Genomic DNA, 22134 nt, shown 5'->3' on the forward strand with positions numbered 1-22134 from the left:
AGCACTATTCACAATAGCAAAGACTTGGAACCAACCCAAATGCCGATCAATGATAGACTGGATACAGAAAATGTGGCACATATACACCATGGAATACTATGCATCCATAAAAAAGGCTGAGTTCATGTGCTTTGCAGGGACGTGGATGAACCTAGAAACCATCATTCTCAGCAAACTAACACAGGAACAGAAAACCAAATATCACATGTTCTCACTCATAAGTAGGAATTGAACAATGGGAACACATGGACACAGGGAGGGGAACATCTCACATCGGGGCCTGTCAGGGGGTGAGGAACTAGGGGAGGGATAGCATTAGGAGAAATACCTAATGTAGATGAGGGGCTGATGGGTGCAGCAAACCACCATGGCACATGTATACCTATGTAACAAACCTGCACATTCTGCACATGTATCCCAGAACTTAAACTATAATAACAATTTTTTTAAAAAAGTCTGCCTACCCTGTGTGACAGGACACACAGAGACCACATGGAAGGCAATGCCAGGAGGAGAGGCACTGAAGCCACCTAGTGGGAGAGAGGCCCAGGCCTCACCAGCATCCCAACTGAGCCTAATCTTCCAGCCATCCCCACCAAGAGGCCCAATGCGGGGATGAACCAGCCTAGGCTTTCTAGCCCACCCAAACCCCAGACGATTTTTTCCCCAGCCAACATTACATGGAGCAGAACAATAACTTAAGTTAGAAAGACCCCTCCCAATAAAATGTTCAGTTTTTCTTTTGAGGGTAGTTTGTGATGCAGCAACAGAAAATCAAAATCGCTGGGGTTTAATCCTTCCTACACCACAAACTCCCAGGCTCCTGTGTGAGCTGACCCACCATCTAGCTCGCCCACCTCCGCTGCTCCTTGCCTACACGGGCACTACTGCTACTCCCATGCCTTGACTGACATTCCCCTAGTTTTGGGGGGTCTTGTCTTCCCCCAAAGAAGCAAAAGAAAAACTAAAAAAGAGTAAAATACCACAGTATGAAATTAGGAGCTCCAGTGATTAGACAAAAGGAAAAGATTAGAGGAGAGAAAGAAGGGTGAACAGGGAAAGTCTGCTCCGTGAATGTTAAGCAGTGAACCAACATATGGCACCTATTTCATGCATATTTATGCATATGGATTTATGGTAATGGTATGGCCCATATGGAGAAAGCTGTCCACCTGCCAATAGGTGTACTCATCCGAAATGGCCAGATGTCTCTACCTAAACCCAGAGAGCAATTTTGGAGCCATGAAAAGCCAACTCAGGTAGAAGTACACTTGCAAAGAAGCCCATTACAAATAAAATTTCAAATTACCTCTGATTTTATGTTAGAAATACAAAATAATGAGGCCAGGAGGTCTTCCAGAAAACACTAAGTTATTCTGAAGGCCAGATGCCTACAAGGGCATGAGTGTGCAGTTGTTAAGCCCTCATGAAATATTTTTCTACATTTTTAATTTTGAAAATTTCAAATATATACAAATGCAAAAAGAATATCATAATGTCCCCCTTGTCCCCGCCTCTGGGGGTCAGCAATTACCCAACCCCATTTTCCACATTCCCCATTTTCCACTTCCCCATTTTCCACATTGTTTTGAAGAAAATCCAGGACATTTTATAATTTTATTCACAAATGTTTCAGTATGTGTCTTTAGAACGTGAGGATTGTTTTAACGTATCGTGCCTAAAAAATTAACAATAATTCATTCATATCATCATACTGCCAGCCAGTGTTCCTACTCTAATTGTCTCATAAATGTTATTTTCTCAGTGATTTATTAGTTTGTATCAATATCCAAATAAAGTCCATGTACTGTGATTGGATGACATATTTCCTAAATCTCTTTTGCCTATAGATATTTTGCCTCCATCTCTTTCTGTTCCATGCAATTTATTTGTCAAAGAAATAGGCTGTTTGTCCTACAGATATTTCACAATTTGGAGTTTCCTGATTGTATCCCCAGGGTGTTGTTTTATATGCTTTTTTATTCTTCATATTTTTCATAAATTGGTACTTGGATCTAAAGTTCTGACGAAATTGGGGTGTTTTCTTCTCCACCTCCTCCTCCTCCTCTGCAAGACTGCTTGATCAGGAATGTGTGTTTTTCCATTAGGATACCCATAATGCGTTTGTCTCTCTTTTTGTGATAACAGCAGCCATTGACTATGAGCACTTAGACCCACTAATTCATTAGGAGCTACACAATGGTAGGCAGCATTCTGATGTCATATGCCTTCTTCATTTATAAACTAAAATGCTTTATAAAGAAAAACTTTGCCTACCAAGTGGCACACATGGCATGAGAAAGCCAGGGAAAATGCTTGGTTCCCTTTATTCACTTGTTTTCTACTAACGAGTTGGTTCACTTTCCTTCTCCAAGATTAAACATATGCGTGTTTTTTCAATGAGATTACAAATGCATGGATTTAATCCCATTTTATGTGTTTAATCCATTGTAGCTAATATCTCCCCTTTGGCTAATGGGACCCTATTCAAGACAGCTCCTGAGTTTTGCCGTGACCTTGGTAGTAGTTGTTAGCATCTGTGCTATCTGCCATGACAAGATATTTCATGCTTATTCTTTATATTCCTTGCCCCAAACCTGGAATCAGTCATTTCTCTCAGGCGTTCTGGTTTCTCTTTATAAGATACAGTATTTCAGGATCACAATCTCAGCTCTAGAGCTCCTCCTCACTTCTGAGTTCATCGTTATTTTCCTAGGACATTTTAGTTGACAAAACTAGGAAATATGTGTATTTCTGTGTTTTTAAAGGAAATGTAATATATCATGAGTTTATGCTAATACTTCTAATCCAAATCATAATTATAAGGCTTTTATTTAACCCTTTCAGTCTTAACATCTGTATTTTTTTCTCATACAGTGAATCCCAGTTCTCAATAAAACACAAACTGATAGAATTGGAGAACCACATAATTATTCCCAGGCTCTGTTTTTATAGCCACAACATACCCACAACAATTCAGAATAGCAATACCAGCACTCCTCCAACAATATGATTACTGTAAAGAACTTAAGTTTTGCTTTTTGTTTTGCAAATAGACTTTATCTAAGAATATATTCCATTAGGGATACACAAATCACTGTGTTTTAAAGCCACTTGGAATATTTCTTTCTGTGTGGTTATGCAACCAACTGGATACATATTTAAAAGTTTCTTTGATTCATTTTATTTTTGAGTTTTAAAGATCATTTTAATTTAAATTTGCTTTATAATTGTGTAAAATAATTTTGTGGTGCTAAAATCAAATCTATAAAAACAAGCTCTTAAAAAAAGTATGGCTTTTATCCTTGTCCTCTCTATTCTATCCCTTCCATAGGTGAGCTATCCTCCCATTATTTGTGGTTTGTGTAATACAGAGAGGTATATAGAACCATATCTCCCCTTCTCAGCTAAATGGCAGCACAGTATACCCACTTTTCTCTACCTTGCTTTATTGTTATTTCACACACATACTTGACATAACCATGTAGAGGTCAATAGAGTATTCCTCATTACTTTTTTGTAGCTACATGGTATGCCAGTGTGGAGATATATCATAGTATAGTCAACCTTATGTATAGATGTTTACGTAGTTGCTAGTTTTTGCTGTTATGGAGTCCTGCATAAACAGCCTTTCACCTATGTCTTTTTTTTTTTTTTTTTTTTTTTTTTTTTTCTGAGACAGGGTCTGGCTCTGTCACCCAATCTGGTGTGCAGTAGCATGATCTTGGCTCACTGCAACCTCCACCTCCTGGGCTCAAGCCATCCTTCCACCTCTGCCTCCCAAGTAGCTGGGACCACAGGCATGCACCACCACACCTGGATAATTTTTGTAGAGATGGGGTTTCGCCATGTTGCCCAGGCTGGTCTCAAATTCCTGAGCTCAAGTGGACCACCCACCTTGTCCTCCCAAAATGCTGGAATTACTGGAATGAGCCAGTATTTCCATCTATGGAAATCCATGCCCAGCCATCTATGTCTCTTAGAACTTCTGTCAGTGTAACTGTGGGATACATTCATGTAATTCCAATTGCTGCAGAGAAGGATGAAGGTATGTACAATTTTTCTAGGCATTGCTGAATTCCACTCCTGATGTCTGGTCTGAAAAAATGGATTCTATTTTAACTTTTCCTCACTGATTTGAGGTGCTACACATCAGATTATTGCTACTAACAATATACAGCAGTGCCTATCTCCCCATAGCCTGGCCAAAAGAATATACTGTTAAAATTAGGACTTTGCCAATCTGGTAGGTTAAAAATGGAATCTTCATGTAGTTTTCATATGGATTTCTTTTATATCAGCAGCTATGAGCATCTTTTCATGTGGTGTAGAATCATTTGCACTTATTTTTCTGTGAATGAAACATTACTCTGATCTTTCCATAGGGCTCTAGGTTATTTTCTTCTGTAGTATTAGAAGCTCTTTGGATATTAAGAATATAAACCCTTTCTCTGCAATATAAGTTGCAAATATCTTTTCCTAGTTTGTCATTACTTTGTTTATGGTGTTGCCTTGAAAATTACTTTTTAAAATTTTTATTATTCAAACATATCCAATTTTATTCTTACTCTTTCTGAATTTTAAATTGATGCCAAATTATATAGGAATTTCATCTGTGTTTTCTTTTACTGTACATGTGATTCCATTTTTTTACATTGAAATCTCTTATCCTTTTGTAATTGACATGATACGTGAAAAACGAATCCAATTTCTTTTTTTTTTCCCATAGGGTCACTCAGTTATTCAATTTTTTAAAGTTTTTCTTATCCCCTGATGATTTGAAATCCCACTTTCCTGTTACAGTAAACTTTTAAATGTAAGTGTATCTGTTTCTGGATATTTTATTCTATTAATCTGTCTGCTCTTCATGGACCTATGTCACACTGCTTTACTTATAGGCTTTATTGCATATTGAATGTCTTGCAGAACCCCATATCCTTGCTCCTCCAAACAATCTTTATAGGCAAATTGTCTTGATCTAGAAAAAAAAGTTATGGCTATTATTGTGCTGGGATTTTAAAAGTTAGGATAATGTTAGCTTATCTATCCAAGAATATGGTGCCTTTCCATGTCTTCAAATCTATTTTTATGTCTTTAAAAGTATGCATAGTTTTCCTCATATGGATTTTGATCATTTCTTGCTACATTTATGTCTTTATATTTTTGTTACGTCTATTTTTGTAAATGGGTTTTTCTCTTCCATTATATCTTCACATATGTGTGTGTATGTGTGCATAGTACTATATATATATAAATATATACATATATAAATATATATATATTTGTTTCTCAGCCTTTAGGCTTAGCCTTAGGCTAAGATCAAGTACAGAATAGATACTTATTCATATGTGTATATTAATAAATATTAGAATATATATTTATATGAATATGATACAATTTAATATATAAAGTGCATATATGTGTATACAAATATATACACATACTTGTATGCATGTGTGTATATACTCACTCTATAAACTGATATTTTCTTGTATAAATTTAAGGGGTACAAGTACAATTTTGTTACATGAATATATTACTGTATTAGGATATTCTTGCATTGCTGTAAAGAAATAACTGAGGCTGGGTAATTTATAAAGAAAAGAGGCTTAATTGGCTCACAGTTCTGCTGGCTGTACAAGAAGCATGGGGCTGGCATCTGCTGCTGATGAGAGCCTGGCAGAAGGAAAAGGGGGAGCAGGTGCATCACATGGTGAAAGCAGGAGCAAGACAGAGGGAGGAGGTGCCATGCTCTTTTAAACAACCAGGTTTCATATGAATTACCAGAGCGAGAACTTGCTCATTACCAAGAGGAGAGTGCTAAGCCAATCATGAAGGATCCACCCCCATGACCCAAACACCTCCTACCAGGCCCCACTTCCAACACTGGGGACTACATTTCAATGTGAGATTTGGAGGTAACAAATATATAAACTGTATCATTCAGCCCCAAGTCCCCCAAATTTCACATCTTTCTCACATTGCAAAATATATTCATTCCTTCACAATAGTCACCAAAAACATTAACTCAAAAATCCCAATTCCCAAGTCCCAAGTCCAAAGTACCATCTAGAGATGAGTTCCTGCCACCTATGACCCTGTAAGATCAAAAGATGTTATTTACTTCCAAGATAGAATTGTGGCACAGGTATTGAGTAAATATTCCCATTCCAAAAGGGAGAAACTACCCAAAACAAAGGGATTATAGACCCTACACAAGTCTGAAACCCAGCAGGGCAGTCATTACATCTCAAAGCTCCAAAATAACCTCCTTTGACTCCATGTCTTGCATCCATGACACATTGGTGAAAGGGGTGGGCTCCCAAGGGCTTAGGCAGCACCTCCTGACATGGCTTTGCAGGGTACAGCTGCTTTCACAAGTTGGAGTTAAGTGTCTGCAGCTTTTCTAGATGTAGGGGGCAAGCTGCCAGTGAATCACTATTCTGGGGTATGGAAGGCAGTAGCCTCCTTCCCACAGATCCACTAGGCAGTGCCCTGGTGGGGACTCTGTGTGAGGGCTCTAACCCCATATTTCCCCTTGGCACTGCTGTAATAGGGGCTTTCTGTGGGGGTCCTGCCCCTGTAGCAGGCTTCTGCCTGGGCACCCAGACTTTCCCATACATCCTCTGAAATCTAGGGGCAAGCTTCCCACCACCCTTCACTGTTACATTCCTCACATCTTCGGGCTTAACACCACATGGAATCTACCAAGGTTTATGGCTTGTGCCCTCCAGAGTAGGCTGAGCTGTGTCTGGGGCCCTTTCAGCCAAGGCTGGAGCTGGAGTTGCTGGGATGGAGAGAACAGTGTCTCAAGGCTGGACCTCGCTCTCAAAACCATTCTTTCCTTCTAGGCCTCTGAGCCTGGGATGGGAGGAGCTGTCCCAGAGACTTCTGAAATGCCTTTGAAGCCTTTTTCCCATTGTCCTGGATATTACCACATGCCTTTTAGTTAGGCTACTCTCTAGCAAGTGTTTGCTCCACAGCCTGCTTGAACTCCTCTCTTGAAAATGCTTTTTCTTTCTCTGACACATGGCAAGTCTCCAAATTTTCCAAACTTTTATGCTCTGCTTTTCCTTTTAATAGTAAGTTCCAATGTCAAGTCATTTCTTTGCTCCTGTACCTGATCTAAACTATTAGAAGCAGCCAGGCCACATCCTGAATGCCTTGTTGCTTAGAAATTTCTTCCACCAGATAACCTAAGCCATCACTCTTAAGTTAAAATTTCCACAGATCCCTACAGCTTGAACACAATGCAGCCAAATTCTCTGCCAGGTTGTAACATGGGTGACCTTTATGCCAGTTCCCAATAACGTCCTCATTTCCATCTGAGACCTTGTCAGCCTGGCCTTCACTGTCCGTATTTCTATCAGCATTTTGCTTACAACCAGTTAACCAGTCTCTAAGATGTTCCAAAACTTCCCCTCAGCTTCCTGTCTTCGTTGGAGCCCTCCAAACTCTTCCAACCTCTTCCTGCCATGCAGTTCCAAAGCGATTCCACATTCTCAAGTATCTTTATAGGAATGTCCCACTTTTGGTGCCAATTTTTCTGTATTGGGCTGTACTTGCATTGCTATAAAGAAATACTGAGGCTAGGTAATTTATAAAGAGGTTGAACTGGCCCACAGTTCTACAGGCTGTACAAGAAACATGGTGCTGATATCTGCTGCTGATGAGGGCCTCAGGAAGCTTCCAATCATTGCAAAGTGAGTGCAGGTTCATCACATGGTGAGAGCAGGAGCATGAAAGAGACAGAGGAGGGGCTGGGCACAGTGGCTCATGCCTGTAATCCCAGCACTTTGAGAGGCCAAGGCAGGCGGATCACCTGAGGTCAGGAGTTTGAGACCAACCTGGCCAACATGGTGAAACTCCATCTCTACTAAAAATACAAAAATTAGCCAGGCATGGTGGCATGCACCTGTAGTCCCAGCTACTTGGGAGGCTGAGGCAGGAGAATTGCTTGAACCTGGGAGACAGAAGTTGCAGTGAGCCGAGATCACACTACTGCACTCCAGCCTAGGTGACAGAGAGAGACTCCATCTCAAAAAATTTAAAAAGAGAGAGAGAGAGAGGAAGTGCCACACTCTTTTAAACAACCAGATCTTGCATAAACTACCAGAGCAAAAACTCACTCATCATCAAGGGGATGGTGCTAAGCCATTCATGAGAAATCTACCCCCATGACCCAAACACCTTCCCACCAGGCCCCACCTCCAACAGTGGGGATTATATTTCAACACAAGATTTACAGAGGACAAATATCTAAATTGTATTAATTGCACGGTAGCAAAATCTGAGCTTTTACTGTATCCATTGTCTGAATAATGTACATTGCACCCATTAAGTAATTTTTTTTATCCTCTATTCCCCTCCCACCTCCCCACCCTTCTGAGTCTCCAATGTCTATCAGTCTATACTCTGTATATGTGTATACATTATTTAGGTTTCACTTATAAGTAAAAACATGCAGTATTTGTCTTTCTGTTTCTGAGTTGTTTGACTTAAGACATATTTTTACTCACTTGTCATGTTATTTGCAGTTTTTCCATTGATTTGGATGAGGAGGAACTTCCAGATATATGATCATGTTACTTGCAAAGAAAAATGGCATTACTTCTTGCTTTGCCATTATTGTGCCTCTGGTTTTTTTCTCTTATCTACTTGCTCTGATTAGCATCTGTAACACAATATTCAATAGTACTGGAGGTGGTCGGCATCCCACATTAGTGACACAGTCTCTAGTTTTCCCATTAAGCAAAATTCAACTTTTGGGCTGGCACATGCACAAATGCGTGCTTGTGTGTGTATTCGCGTTAAGAATATATCCATATATTTATATTTTATTTCCATTTTTAAGGATTTTTTTCAAATACTTTTATGTATCTATGGAGATTGGAATGTTTTTCTTCTTATCTCTATAAATATGATGGATTGTATTAACGAATTACCTAATATTGAATAACTTTTACATTCCTGGAATAAACTCAGCTTGATAATGACATATTATTTTTAAAGTGCTGTTAAATTCTGCTTGCTAATATTTTATCTAATTTTTTTGAAGTAATATATTTCAATTAATATAGTGATTATATCATATATTTACTACAATTATTTGTCAGTTTTAGTTTTGATGTAATACTTGCTTCACAAAACTATAAGATTTTTTTCTTCTTTCTCCATACCCACAAGCTTTATAAGTAGTTTTGGAATTTATCTGATTAGTAGAATTCCTGTTACTCCATCTGAGTTTGATGCCTTCATTGTGAGGGTGCGCTTCAACTATGTTCTTTATTTCTTCTATCATAATTGGTCTGTTAGACTTTGACTAAGGTAAATTTTGGCAGATTGTATTTTTCTTGACAATTATCTATTTCATCTAGAATTTATGTGCATCTGCAAATACATGATCTGAATAGGCCTATACCTATTAAATAAATTCAATCAATAATAAGTTTCCAAAGAAAGCACTAGGCCTGTATGGATTCACTAGTATATATTACCAAACATTTAAGGAATAAATTATATCAATTGTCTATAATCTTTTCCAAAGATAGAAGCAGAAGGAATACTTCCTAACTCATTCTATAAGGCCAGCATTACCCTAATATCAAAGCCAGAGAAGAACATCACAAGAAAATAAAACTACAGAGCAACATCTCTCATGAATATAGATACAAAAATTCTCAACAAACCATTAGCAAATAAAATCCAACAATGTAGAAACAGAATTATACACCATGACCAAATGGGATTTACCCCAGGTATACGAACCTGATTCAATATTAGAAAATCAATTAATGTAATCCACCATATCGACGGGCTATGAAAAAAATCATATGTTCATATTAATTCATACAGTAAAAGCATTTGACAAAACCCAACACCCATTCATGATAAAACCTCTCAGAGAACTAGGAATAGAAGGAAATTTCTTCAACTTGATAAAGAACATGTACAAAAACAAAACCCACAGCTAACATCATACTTAACAGTAAGAAAATTGAAGCTTTCTTGATAAGATCAAGAACAAGGCAAGGATGTCTCCTCTCCCCACTGTTCTTCAACACTGTATTGGAAGTACTAGTTAATTCAATAACATGAGAAAAGGAGATAAAACATATACTTATTTGGAAGAAATAAATAAAACTGTCTTTGCTTCCAGATAACATGATTGTTTATGTAGAAAAAACAAAAGAATCAACCAAAAAAAGCTCTTGGAACTAATAAATCATTATCAAGTTTGCAGTATACAAAAAAAAGGTTAACATACAAAAATCAATCACTTTCCTATATACTAGCAATGAAAAAGTAGAATTTGAAATTAAAAACACATTACCATTGACATTGGCACCCCAAAAATAAAATAGGTATAAATCCAACAACACTCACGTATGATCTCTCTAAAAAAAACTATAAAACTGTAGGGAAAGACACCAAATAACTAAATAAATGGAAAGATATTCCATGCTAATGGATAGGAAGACTCAATATTGTCAAAATGGCAGTTTTTCCCACTTGCTCTATATATTCAACACAATTCCCATCAAATCCTAGCATGTTATTTTTGTGAGTATTAAATTGATTCTAAAGTTTATAATGGAGAGACAAAAGATCCAAAATAGCCAACTAAATATTAAATGAGAAGAACAAAGTTGAAGGACTGACACTACCCAGCTTTAAGACTTACTATAAAGCTACAGTGATCACGACAGCAAGGTATTGGTGAAAGAATAGACAATTAGATCAACAGAACAGAATAGAAAGCCCAGAAAAAGACTCAAATAAATATAACAGATATTTGATAAATGAGTAAAGATAACACAATAGCACAAAGGTAAGTGTCTTCAAGAAGCAGTGCTGGAACGATTGGAAAGGCACATGTAAAAAAATGAATTTAGACACAGATCTTATACACGTCACAAAAAATTAACTCACAGTGGATCACAGACTTAAATATAAAATGTAAGACTATACAACTCCTAGAAACTAACAAACGACAATGCCTTTTTAGATACACCACCAAAATTAAAAACTTCTGCTCTGCAAAAGACACTGTCAAAAGAATTAGAAGACAAGCCACCGATTGGCAGAAAACACTTACAAAAGACATGTCTGATAAAAGACTGCTATCTAAAACACACAAATAACTCTTTAAACTCAACAATGGGAAAACAAACCATCTAACTGAAAATGGGCAAAAGCCCTGAACAGACACCTAGCCAAAAAGCCATGCATATGGCAACTAAGCATATGAAAAGATGCACAACATCATACATCATTAAGGAATTGCAAATTAAAACAATAAGAAGATACCACTACACATCTATTAGAATGGCTAAAATCTAAAACACCAACATCAAATGCTGGCAAGGATGTGAAGCAACAGGAACAGGATGTGAAAGAAGCTAATCTGCAAAGGCTACATACTCTGTGACTCCAACTATAAGACATATTGGGAAAAGCAAAACCATAGAGATAGTAGAAAGATTAGTGGTTGCAGAGGCAGCTGGAAGAGAGGTATAAACAGGCAGAGCAAAGAAGAACTTTAAGGCAATGAAACTATTGTGTACAATATTATAATGGTGGATAGATGTCATTATACCTTTGTCAAAACCCAGGGAGTATATCACACCAAGAGCGAACACTTCTTTAAACTCTTTGCATTCACATGTGAACGGAAATGAAAAATGTTTTCCCTATTTCATCTGCTGTTTACAAATAAGCCCACTACTGTCCAGTAATTATCCAGGAGTGCTTTGAGTCTTCTGCTCTCAGATCTATAAGATATTGTGTTGCTTCCCTCGGCTTACTCCTTCCAGATGCTGGTGCCACATGGACCTAGCTATAGGGAATTTGTCCCCAATAGCTTTCATCTTGAGGCTTGTGGATAAAACTTGCTACCTAGTTTTATTGCAGATGTGGTCCATTTTGCTCTACCTGTTTGTATGGAGGACCTGAAGAGATCAAAAAATTACACTTAGACTATCACCGTCATCCCATCATTACCCCTTCTGATTTTTCCTCAAGCAACCAAACATTCTAGAATATTAAAATATTTGAGCCCACTTTTCAACCTCAGGCTAATGCCACAGTAAATGGACTCCCTCACCCCCTCTTACACTACATATGTAAAGGTTCTGTTTATTGAGTGCTTTTCCACGTCTGTGCTCATTTTTAATTTAAAATTTCAGACCCCATCCTCACAATAATTTTTTAAAGTAGACATTGCTGGCCCTGAATAGATCCTTTGCTCCTCCTCAAGTCATTTTAATGACACGGTCTTGCACTGTCACCGAAGCTGGAGTGCAGCAGCCTCAACCTCCCGGGCTCAAGGGATCCTCCCACTTCAGCCTCCCGAGCAGCTGGGAACACATGCGTGTACCACAGCATCCGACTAATTTTTGTATTTTTTGTAGAGATGGGGTCTCGCTTTGTTCCCGGGCTATCTATGCTATTCTTATATCCATCTCTGGCTACAGATGTTTCTTTTCACTTTATGAAAGCTTACCCTTCTATGGTGGAGTTTTATCTTCAAGCGTCTACTGACCAGAGCGTTTTCTGGGACTCCCCTGCCCCTCTGCTCCCTTGCTGGCAGGCCAGGCCTGTGTTTTCCTCCACAGTTCCCCGTGGAACTGTGCAGTCCCTCTTCAGAGACTGTTCCAGCCTCAGGGGTGACGCCACGAGCCAAGATCTGGACAGGTGGTGGGGTGCGTGATTGCAACCGGGTGTCTTCCTTCCCCAGGGCTGGATGAGACTCTGGCCGGGGGGGAAAGAGACAGTCTGTGGCGGACTCCCATTCTCCTGCCTCTGCACAGGCTACTTTCTGGCATTTCTGCTCACTTGCAGAGCTCCTGGAAAGGGGACAGTGCATTCCTGAAAACGCAAAGCCTCCTCTGTACCAATTACTCCGTTCTTGCCTGGGCTCCACACAGGCCAGCGCGCGCTCAGCTTGGTGCATGCGGCTGGGCCCTGCGAGCCACGCTTCTGCGGCCCCGCTGGCCCTGCCGATAGGGGGCGCGAATGGAAGGCCGCGCGGCTGGAGAAGGGCGGGCTCGCTCCGGTCTCCGCCCCATGAGCTCCCGGCGCCTGCGCGTCCCACGCCCTTGCTGCTGAGTCCTGCACGTGCAGAAGCGACCTCTTTGTGAAGTCGGTGTGAAGGAAGCGACCTCTTTGTGACGTCTGCGACCTCTTTGTGACGTCGGCCCTTGCCGGTGCCCAGCACAGCAGCCAGCAGCTCCCAGCCCAGGCAGGAGGTGCACTGGCCTCCCGGCGGCCTTCTGAGGCCTAAGAGCTCCAAGCCCTGCCTTTCGTGCCCTCTGCGCTAGACCCGTGGCCACAGCCGACAGTGGGTACCTCATGGCGACTCAGAGTCCTCTCTTTAACCTCTCAGCTACATTCTTCTCATGACGTTTTCTCGGTAAAATAAGTGGTGTGGCTCCCGTCTCCTGACCGGGCTGTGTCCCAGGACAGAGCCGGCTGGAAACGCCCCGCTTGACTGGAGAGCAGTGCCCGGGCTGCTGCAGGTGCCCCTTTCACAGGAGCTGGAGCGCGCCTCAATGCAGAGATGGTGTGGCTGGGAGGGACTTCCCTTTCCCAGTCCTCCCCTTACATCACAGGGCACAAGAGCCATTGGAAAAGCATTTAGAGAAATCATAGCGAAAATCTTCCAGATGTGGCAAAAGACATACAGCTGCAGATTTAAAAAGTTAAGCAAACCTCAAGAATCGTAAACCCGAAGTTCATGCCAATCACATCATAATTAAACATCAAAAAAAAGGCAGAATAAATTTTGAAAGCAGCTGGAGGGAAATCAAATGTTGTTCATGAGGCAACACCAATTCAAGTCAGCTGAGCTTTCACCTGAAACCATAGGACGCAGAAGGGAGTGACTATTTTTTAAAGTACTGAGGGAAAAGAACTGTCAGCTGTAGATTCAATATGTGGCAAAATTCCTCCAAGGAGTGAAACGAATAAGTACTTAGCAAACAAAGGAAAACTAAGAAAATTTGTTGTATCTTTAAAGAGTACCTAAAAGAAATTCGCTAAAAGGAAAGGAAATCAACAACAACAAAAGGACTTGGAACTTTAGAAAGAAAAGGAAAACATTAAAGTAGATTTTAGAAATTAGGAAAGATATAATAAATATCCTTCAATTCATGAGTTGCCAAATTCATATTTGATGGTTAAAGCAAAAGTTATATGACCATCTGGTACAGTTCTCTTTTTATGTAGTGAAAACACTTAAGCTCACTATACATAAAAAGTGGGAAGAATAAAAAGACCTGAATGACAGGTATCTAAACTTCACTCAAATTGGCAAACATTGATACCAATAGACCATGGAAGCTTACATACATGTATTGTAAAACCTAAAGCAACAACTAAGAAAACTATACAATAAATACTACAAATAAGATGGAATCCTAAAAATGTGAGTTACCCACAACTAGGTAAGGAAAGGGAACAGAAGAATAAGAAACAGAGAAAACAAAAAGAAAGCAAACAATGTCAGATGTATGTCCTAACATATTACTTAAATGTGAATAGTCTAAATATGACAAAAGGTAGAGACTGGCAGAGTAGATAAAAACACAGAATCCAACAATATGTTATCTATAAGAAACTCTCTTTGAATTCAACACCACAGGTAAGATGAAAGTAGAAGGAAGGAAAAAGATGTATTATGCAGACATTAATTAAAGTAGGAGTGGCTATATTAATATAAAGTAGACTTCAGATGAAAGAAAATTGCAAGTCAAAGAGCAACATTAAATAATGTAAAAGGATCAATCCATGAGGAAGATGTGATCCTAAATGTGTATGCTGCAGACAACAGAGCCTTAAAATATATGAAGCAAAAACAGTTGACAGGAGAGAGAAACAATTCCACAATTATAGGTGGGAAGTTTAACATCTGACTCTCAGCAGCTAATAGAGCTACTAGACAATCAGCAAGAATACAGAAGACTGAGCAAGGCCATCAACCCACAGGATGTAACTGACATATAGAGAACACTCCCAGCAACAGCAGCAGAGTACACATTTTCCAAGGGCCATGGAACATTCACCAACCCATATTCTGGGTGATTAAGCAAGCCTCAAGCAGTTTAAAATAATTGAAACCATACAGAGTGAGCTCTTTAACCGTAATGAAATCAAATTAGAAATCAATAAAATAAAAACAACAGAAAATATCCAAATACTTGAAAATTAAAAGACTTCTAAATATTTCATATATCAAAGAGGAAGTCTCAAAGGAAATTTTAAAAATACATAGAATGGGAAGAAAATGAAAATATAACATCTCAAAATATGTAGGGGGAAAAAACTAGAGCTGTGAGGAAATTTTTAGCACTAAAACAGAAAATGTCTCAAATCAATAACCTAAGTAATTCAAGTAACTAGAAGAAAAAAGAGCAAAGGAAGGAACTCATAAAGATAAAAGCAGAAATTAATGATTTGTTTTAAAAAATGAAAAGGTAACCAGCAGCTTAACTCCATAATGCATTTTAAAACTTTTTTTCCGTTTTAGTCTCAAGATGTAATCTTGAAGCAAACTGCAACAGCCTTTTCCCTTAACCTTAAAATAGACTGCATGTTCCTTCCTTCCCCACTGTGTATTCCCTTCACATTCATCTAATTATGCCAGTATCTAAGTATGTGCTTACTTAGGAGTTCAAGGGCTAATCTTGAGACAGACAGACCGAGCCTAGAGACCGAGCAGAATTCCAGAGATTACCTCAAGGCAGCTAGTCACCAACCCAGCCATTGTTCAGATGATGTCAGCCCACACTCCAGGTAGACAGAGATCCAAGATAGCCGGTGAAAAAGGACACACACACCTTGCACTCAACACAACTGCATGTGTCCCATACGAAGTTTCTCTTTATAAACCCTAGCCTTCTCCCTACAAGTTCAATGTGATTCCTTTGGATATGAATCCAGCCACTTCCCTATTGCTAGTTTTTGTTAATGAAGTCACTTTCCTTTTACCAGACCTCACTCATTCTTAAGACTTCGCAAGCAGCAAACGGCTGGACCTGCATTCATTTACAAAAATAGAAAAAAATGAATGAGGCAAAACACTGTCTGTTTGAAAGAAAATCAGTAAAATGCATAAACCTCTAGTAACACTGGCCAAAAAAAAGACACATAAAAATTAGGAATGAAAAAAAGGAAATCACTATGAATCCTTTGGCCATTAGAAGAAAAATAAAGGATATGATGAATAGCTTTAAACTCACACAGTCAACAACTGAAAAGAAAAGAAAAAAGTCCTTGAAAACCTAAAACTACCAAACCTCAATCAAGATAAAACAATCTGGGCAGTTCTGTAATCTTCAAAGAAATTGAATTTGTAAATAAAAGTTTCCACAAAAAGAGTTCTCCAAGTCTGGATAGTTGTATTGAAGATTTCTACCATAAATTTAAAGAAGAATTAACACCAATTTTACACATTCTCCTACAGAAATAGAAGAAGCAAAAACACTTCCCTACTAATTTTATGAGGTCAGTATTACCCTTATAACAAGCCTAGAAAAGACAATACAATGATTTATATCACTCATCAATTTAGAAGCAGATATTCTCAACAAAATATTAAGAAATTGAATCCAGCAATGTATACAAAGAATTCTACACCATAACCAGGTGGGGTTTATTCCAGGTATGTAAGGCTGGTTCAACATTTGAAATCAATCAATGTAATCCATCATAAGTTAAATTTAAAACTTTGCGTGATCTTAACAATTGACACACAAAAAAAGCATTTACCAAGATATGTGATAAAAATAAAAAAGAAGGGAACTTTCTTGGCTTAATAAAGAGCATCTACAAAAAACCTTCAGCTAATATACTTAGCATTAAAGGAATGCTTGCTTTTCCTTTAAGATTGGGAACAAAGCAATAATATCCACTCTTATGACTCTATTCATCATACTACTGGAAGTTTTAGCCACTGCAATAAAACAAGGAAAATAAATAACATATACAGATCAAAAAGGAAGAAATAAAACTGGACCTGCTTGTAGGTAGCATGATTGTCTACATAGATATAGATCTATGTAGACCAAAAAAAAAAAATAGAATCCTAGAACTAATAAGCATGAGGGCTTTCTTAAACTCAGATCAATGCATAAAAATCAACTTTATTTCTGTATACCGACAATGAATATGTAGAAACTAAAATTAAACATAACAGTTTACAATTGTTTCAAAGAAAATGAAATAGGGATAAGTCTAACAAATTGTATACAGAATCTGTACGCTGAAAACTTTGAAATGCCGATAAAATGAATTTTTTAAAGTCCTAAGTAAATAGGGAAACATACTGTATTTATGAGTTGGAGGACTCAACATAGAAAAGTTGTCCATTCTTCCCAAATTGATCTACAGATATAATCCAATTCCTACAAAAATCCCAGCAAGGGATTTCGTAGACATAGAAAACCTTATCCCAAAATGTATCTGGAAAGCACCAGGCCCTAGAATAGCTAAAAAAAAAAAAAAAAAAAAATCTGTACTAAGAACAGAATGGGAGGAATTATTCTACGTGGTGTTAGATTTGCTATGTAATCATAGCAATCAAGACACTGTGGCATTGAAAATGCAATAGACATATTGATAAATGGAACAAAACAGAGAACCCAGAAATAGACCTACACAAATATGCCCAACTGAGTTTTTTATAAAGATACAAAAGCAATTCAATGGAATAAGGAAAATCTTTTCAACAAACAGTGCTGGAGGAATTTAACATCGATAGGCACAATAATGAACACAACCTAAGTCTCACAGCTCATAAAAAATTAATCAAAATAGATACAAACATAAATGTGAGACATAAACTTTAAAACTTTTAGAAAAAAATAGAAAGAATCTTCAGGATCTAAGATTTCTTAAACTTTACACCAAAAGCATGATCCGTAAAAGGAAAAACTAATAAATTTAACGTTATCAAAATTAAAAAATTTTACTTAGTGAAAGATCCCATTGAAAGAATGAAAAGACAAGTTATAGACTGGGGAAAATGTTTGCAAATGCCACTACCAATGAAGAATTAGTATCTAGAATTAAGAAAAAAAACTCTTAAAATTTAATAGTAAAAAAAAAATCCGGTAACATGAGCAAAAGACATGCACAGAAATTTCGCTGAAGAGGAGATACAGCTGTGGAAAATAAACACATGAAAAGATGTTCAGCACCACTAGCTATTAGGGAAGTGCAAATTAAAATCATAATGAGACATCACTACACATCAGTCAAAATGGCTAAAATTTTAAAGATAGTGACACCACCAAATGCAGGCATGAATATGAAGAATATAGATCATTTATATATCACTGGTGGAACTATGAAATGGTACAGCCAGGTTGGAAAACAGTTTGGCAGTCTCTTAGAAAATTATGTATGCAATTACTATACAACTTAGCAATATCACTCTTTAGTATTTATTCCAAAGACAGAAAAACCCATATCAAAAAAAATCTGTACACGAATGTTCACAGCAGCTTTATTTGTAATAGACAAAGACTGGAATCAGTTCAGGTATCCTTCAACAGATGGAAAATTAAAAATATGATTCATCCTTTCCTTGGAAAACTAGTCGGCAACGGAAAAGAACAAAGTGTTGATAGACACAACTTAGATAAATACCTAGGGAATTATGCTAATTTTTTAAGAAAGCCAATTTCGGCTGGGCATGGTGGTTCATGCCTGTAATCTCAGCACTTTGGGAGGCTGAGGTAGGCAGATCACGAGGTCAAGAGTTCGAGAACAGCCTGACCAAGATGGTGAAACCCCATCTCTACTAAAAACACATAATTAGCAGAGCATGATGGCGCACGCCTGTAGTCCCAGCTATTCGGGAGGCAGAGGCAGGAGAATCACTTGAATCCGGGAGGCAGAGGCTGCAGTGAGCCCAGATCGTGCCTTGCACTCCAGCCTGGGAGACAGAGCGAGATTTGGCTCAAAAAAAAAGAGGAAGCCAATTTCAAAAGATTCCATATTGTTTCCTGTATATAAGATTTTTGAAAGGATGAAACATTAAATATTGAGAAATGATTGGATGGTTTCTAAGAATTATGGATGATGAGTGGAGTGAGCAATGAGGGAGAGGAAAGTGGAAGAAAGGAAGGGATGATGAATGTGCTTATAAGAGTGCAACCCGGGGTGGGCGTGGTGGTTCACGCCTGTAATCTCAGCACTTTGGGAGGCCAGGGCAGGCAGATCACTTGAGGTCAGGAGTTCGAGACCAGCCTGGCCAACATGGTGAAACTCCATCTCTACTAAAAACACAAAAATTAGCCAAGCGTGGTAGCACACACTTGCAATCCTAACTACTCAGAAGGCTGAGGCAGAAGGATTGCTTGAACCCAGGAGACAGAGGTTGCAGTGAGCCTAGGTCATGCCACTGTATTCCAGCCTAAGCGATAGAGCGAGACACCATCTTTAAAAAAATATATATATATATATGAGAGAGAGAGAGAGAGAGAGAGAACAACACAGGATCCTTGTGATGATGAGTGGTGGAACTGTCCTATTATCTTTACTTCAGTGAAGTAAATATACATAAGCAGGTATATCTATACATGAATCTACACGTGTGATAAATTTTATAGAACCAAATACACAAGAAATGAATGCAATAAAATTAGTGGAATCTGAAGAAGAAAGGTGTATTGTCTCAATGCCACTTTCCTGGCTGTAATATTGTGCTGTAACTTTATAAGATGTTATCATTGGACAAACTAGGGTACATGTACAAAGGGTACATGGGATCTTTGTATAATTTCTCTTTTTATTTATTTATTTATTTTTATTTATTTTATTTTATTTTTTTCATACAGGGTCTCACTCTGTCACCCTGGCTGGAAGGCAGTGGTGTGATCATAGCTCACTGCAGCTTTGGCCTCCTGGGCTCAAGCAATGCCTCTGCTTCAACATCCCAAGTAGCTGGAATTACAGGTGAGCACCACCACATCTGGCCAATTTTTTTTTTTTAAGAGATGGGGTCTTACTATGTTGCCTAGGCTGATCTCCAACTCCTGGGCCTAGCAATCCTTCTGCTTCAGCCTCCCAAAATTTTGGGATTACAGGCGTTAGCCATCGCACCCAGTCAACTTTTTTTGTTTTTAATTGTGGTGAAATTTACATAACATAAAAAGTACTATTTTAACCATTTTAAATGTACATTTGGTGGCATTACAATGTTATGTAACCATCACCACTATGTACTTCCAGAACTTTTTCATCATCCCAAACAGAAATTCTGTACCCATTAAGCAATAACTCCTTTATACCCTAAATCAGGTATAAAGTAGGATCCAACTTTCCCTTTTCCCAACCTCCAGCAGCCTTTACTCTACTTTCTGTCTCTTTGAATTTACCTATTCTAGATCCACATGGTAATTCTATGTTCAGCCTTTTGAGGAACGACTGAACTGTTTTCAAAAGCAGCTGCACCATTCTACATCCCCACCAACAATGCTTGAGATCTCTAATTTCTCCATATTTTTGCCAAAACTCGTTATTTTCCAATTTATTGACAATAGCCATCTTAATCAGTACAAAGTGGTACCTCAGTGTAATTTGTATTTGCGTTTCTCTTATAACTAGTGATGCTGAATAATTTTTCATGTGCTTATTATCATTTGTTTATCTTCTTGTAGAAATGTCTGTTCGAGTCCTTTGCCCATTTTCCAGTTGGATTGTTTGTTTTGTGGTGGTGGTGGTGGTTGTTGAGTTGTTGAACTTTTAAAAAGACTCTGGATGTTAATGCCTTTTAGATGTATGCTTTGCAGCTATTTCCCTATTCTGTAGGTGGTTAAGAAATCATTGCAGAATCCAACAACATGACAATTTTCATTTGTTTTCTTCCAAATTTTGTACAGTTTTTGCTTGTCAATTTAGGTCTTTAATCCATTTTTAGTTAATTTTTGTAAATAAGGTATAAGATACAGTCCTGTTTCATTCTTTTGCATGTGGAAACCCAGTTTTTTTCAGCACCATTCATTAAAAACACTGTCCTTTCCTGTTGAATGGTCTTGACACCCTTGTCAAAAATTATATGACTATATATGGGAGGGTTTATTTGGGGCTTTATAATCTATTCCATTGTTTTATGCCAGTACTCTACTGTTTTGATTACTATAGCTTTGTAGTGTGTTTCGAAATCAGAAAGTATGAGTTCAACTGTATTCTTATTTTACAAGATTGTTTTGGCTATTGAGGGTCTCTTGAGATTCTTTAAAACCTATTTTAAAATAGGTTTTTCTATTTCCGTAAAAAATGCCATTAAGATTTTGATAGAGATTGTATTGAATTTATAGGTTGCTTAGGGTAGTATTGGCATCTTAACTACATTAAGTCTTCTGATGTATCAACATGGGATGTCTTTCCATTTATTTTGTCATCAACATTTTTTAGTTTTCAATATACAAGACTTTTGCCTCCTTGGTTAAATTTATTCCTAAGTATTTTGTTCTTTTTGAATATTATTATAAAGGGAATTTATTATTATTTTTCCTTTTGGGATTGTTCATGGCAAGTATTTAGAAATATAACTTACTTTTATCTGTTGATTTTATATGCTGCCACTTTGCTGAATTCATTTACTAACTCAAGCAATCTTCTGTGTTTTCTTTGAGGATTTCTACTTATAAGACAGACAAACACACTACAAGAAAACTACAGATCAATATCCCTTGTGAATATAGATGCAAAAATCTCTAACAAAATACTACCAGACAAAACTCAGCATATTAAAAGGATTGATTACGTAACAGGACCAAGTAGGATTTATTCCTGGAATGGAAAGATAGTTCAACAATAAAAATTAATGAAGAAAAAAACTACATGATTATCTCAGTTGATGCAGAAAAAGCATATGAAAAACATTAATATCTTTTAATGGAACACATACTCAATATAGGAGAAACAGAAAGAAACTTCCTCAAAATGATAGGGCCATGACAAAAACCCACAGTTTGTATCATAGGACATGATGAAAGATTGAAAACTTTTTCCCCTTAAGTGAGGAATAAGACAAAGATGGCTGCTTTTGCCACTTCTATTTAGAATCATTCTAGAAGTTCTAGCCAGACCAATGAGGCAAGAATAATAAATACAATAATCCAA

General features: G+C 37.8%; 1 long non-coding RNA gene across 1 annotated transcript; it reads left to right on the forward strand.

The window, feature by feature from the left end:
* The first annotated feature begins 13120 nt into the window (after positions 1–13120).
* On the forward strand, positions 13121–21974 carry LOC129532054 (uncharacterized). Its single transcript, XR_008677648.2, has 3 exons — positions 13121–13342; positions 19845–19962; positions 21645–21974. It is a non-coding gene; the product is annotated as an uncharacterized lncRNA (long non-coding RNA).
* Positions 21975–22134: the final 160 nt, after the last annotated feature.

The sequence above is a fragment of the Gorilla gorilla genome, chromosome 11 (genome assembly GCF_029281585.2).
Source record: "Gorilla gorilla gorilla isolate KB3781 chromosome 11, NHGRI_mGorGor1-v2.1_pri, whole genome shotgun sequence".
NCBI lineage: Eukaryota > Metazoa > Chordata > Mammalia > Primates > Hominidae > Gorilla > Gorilla gorilla.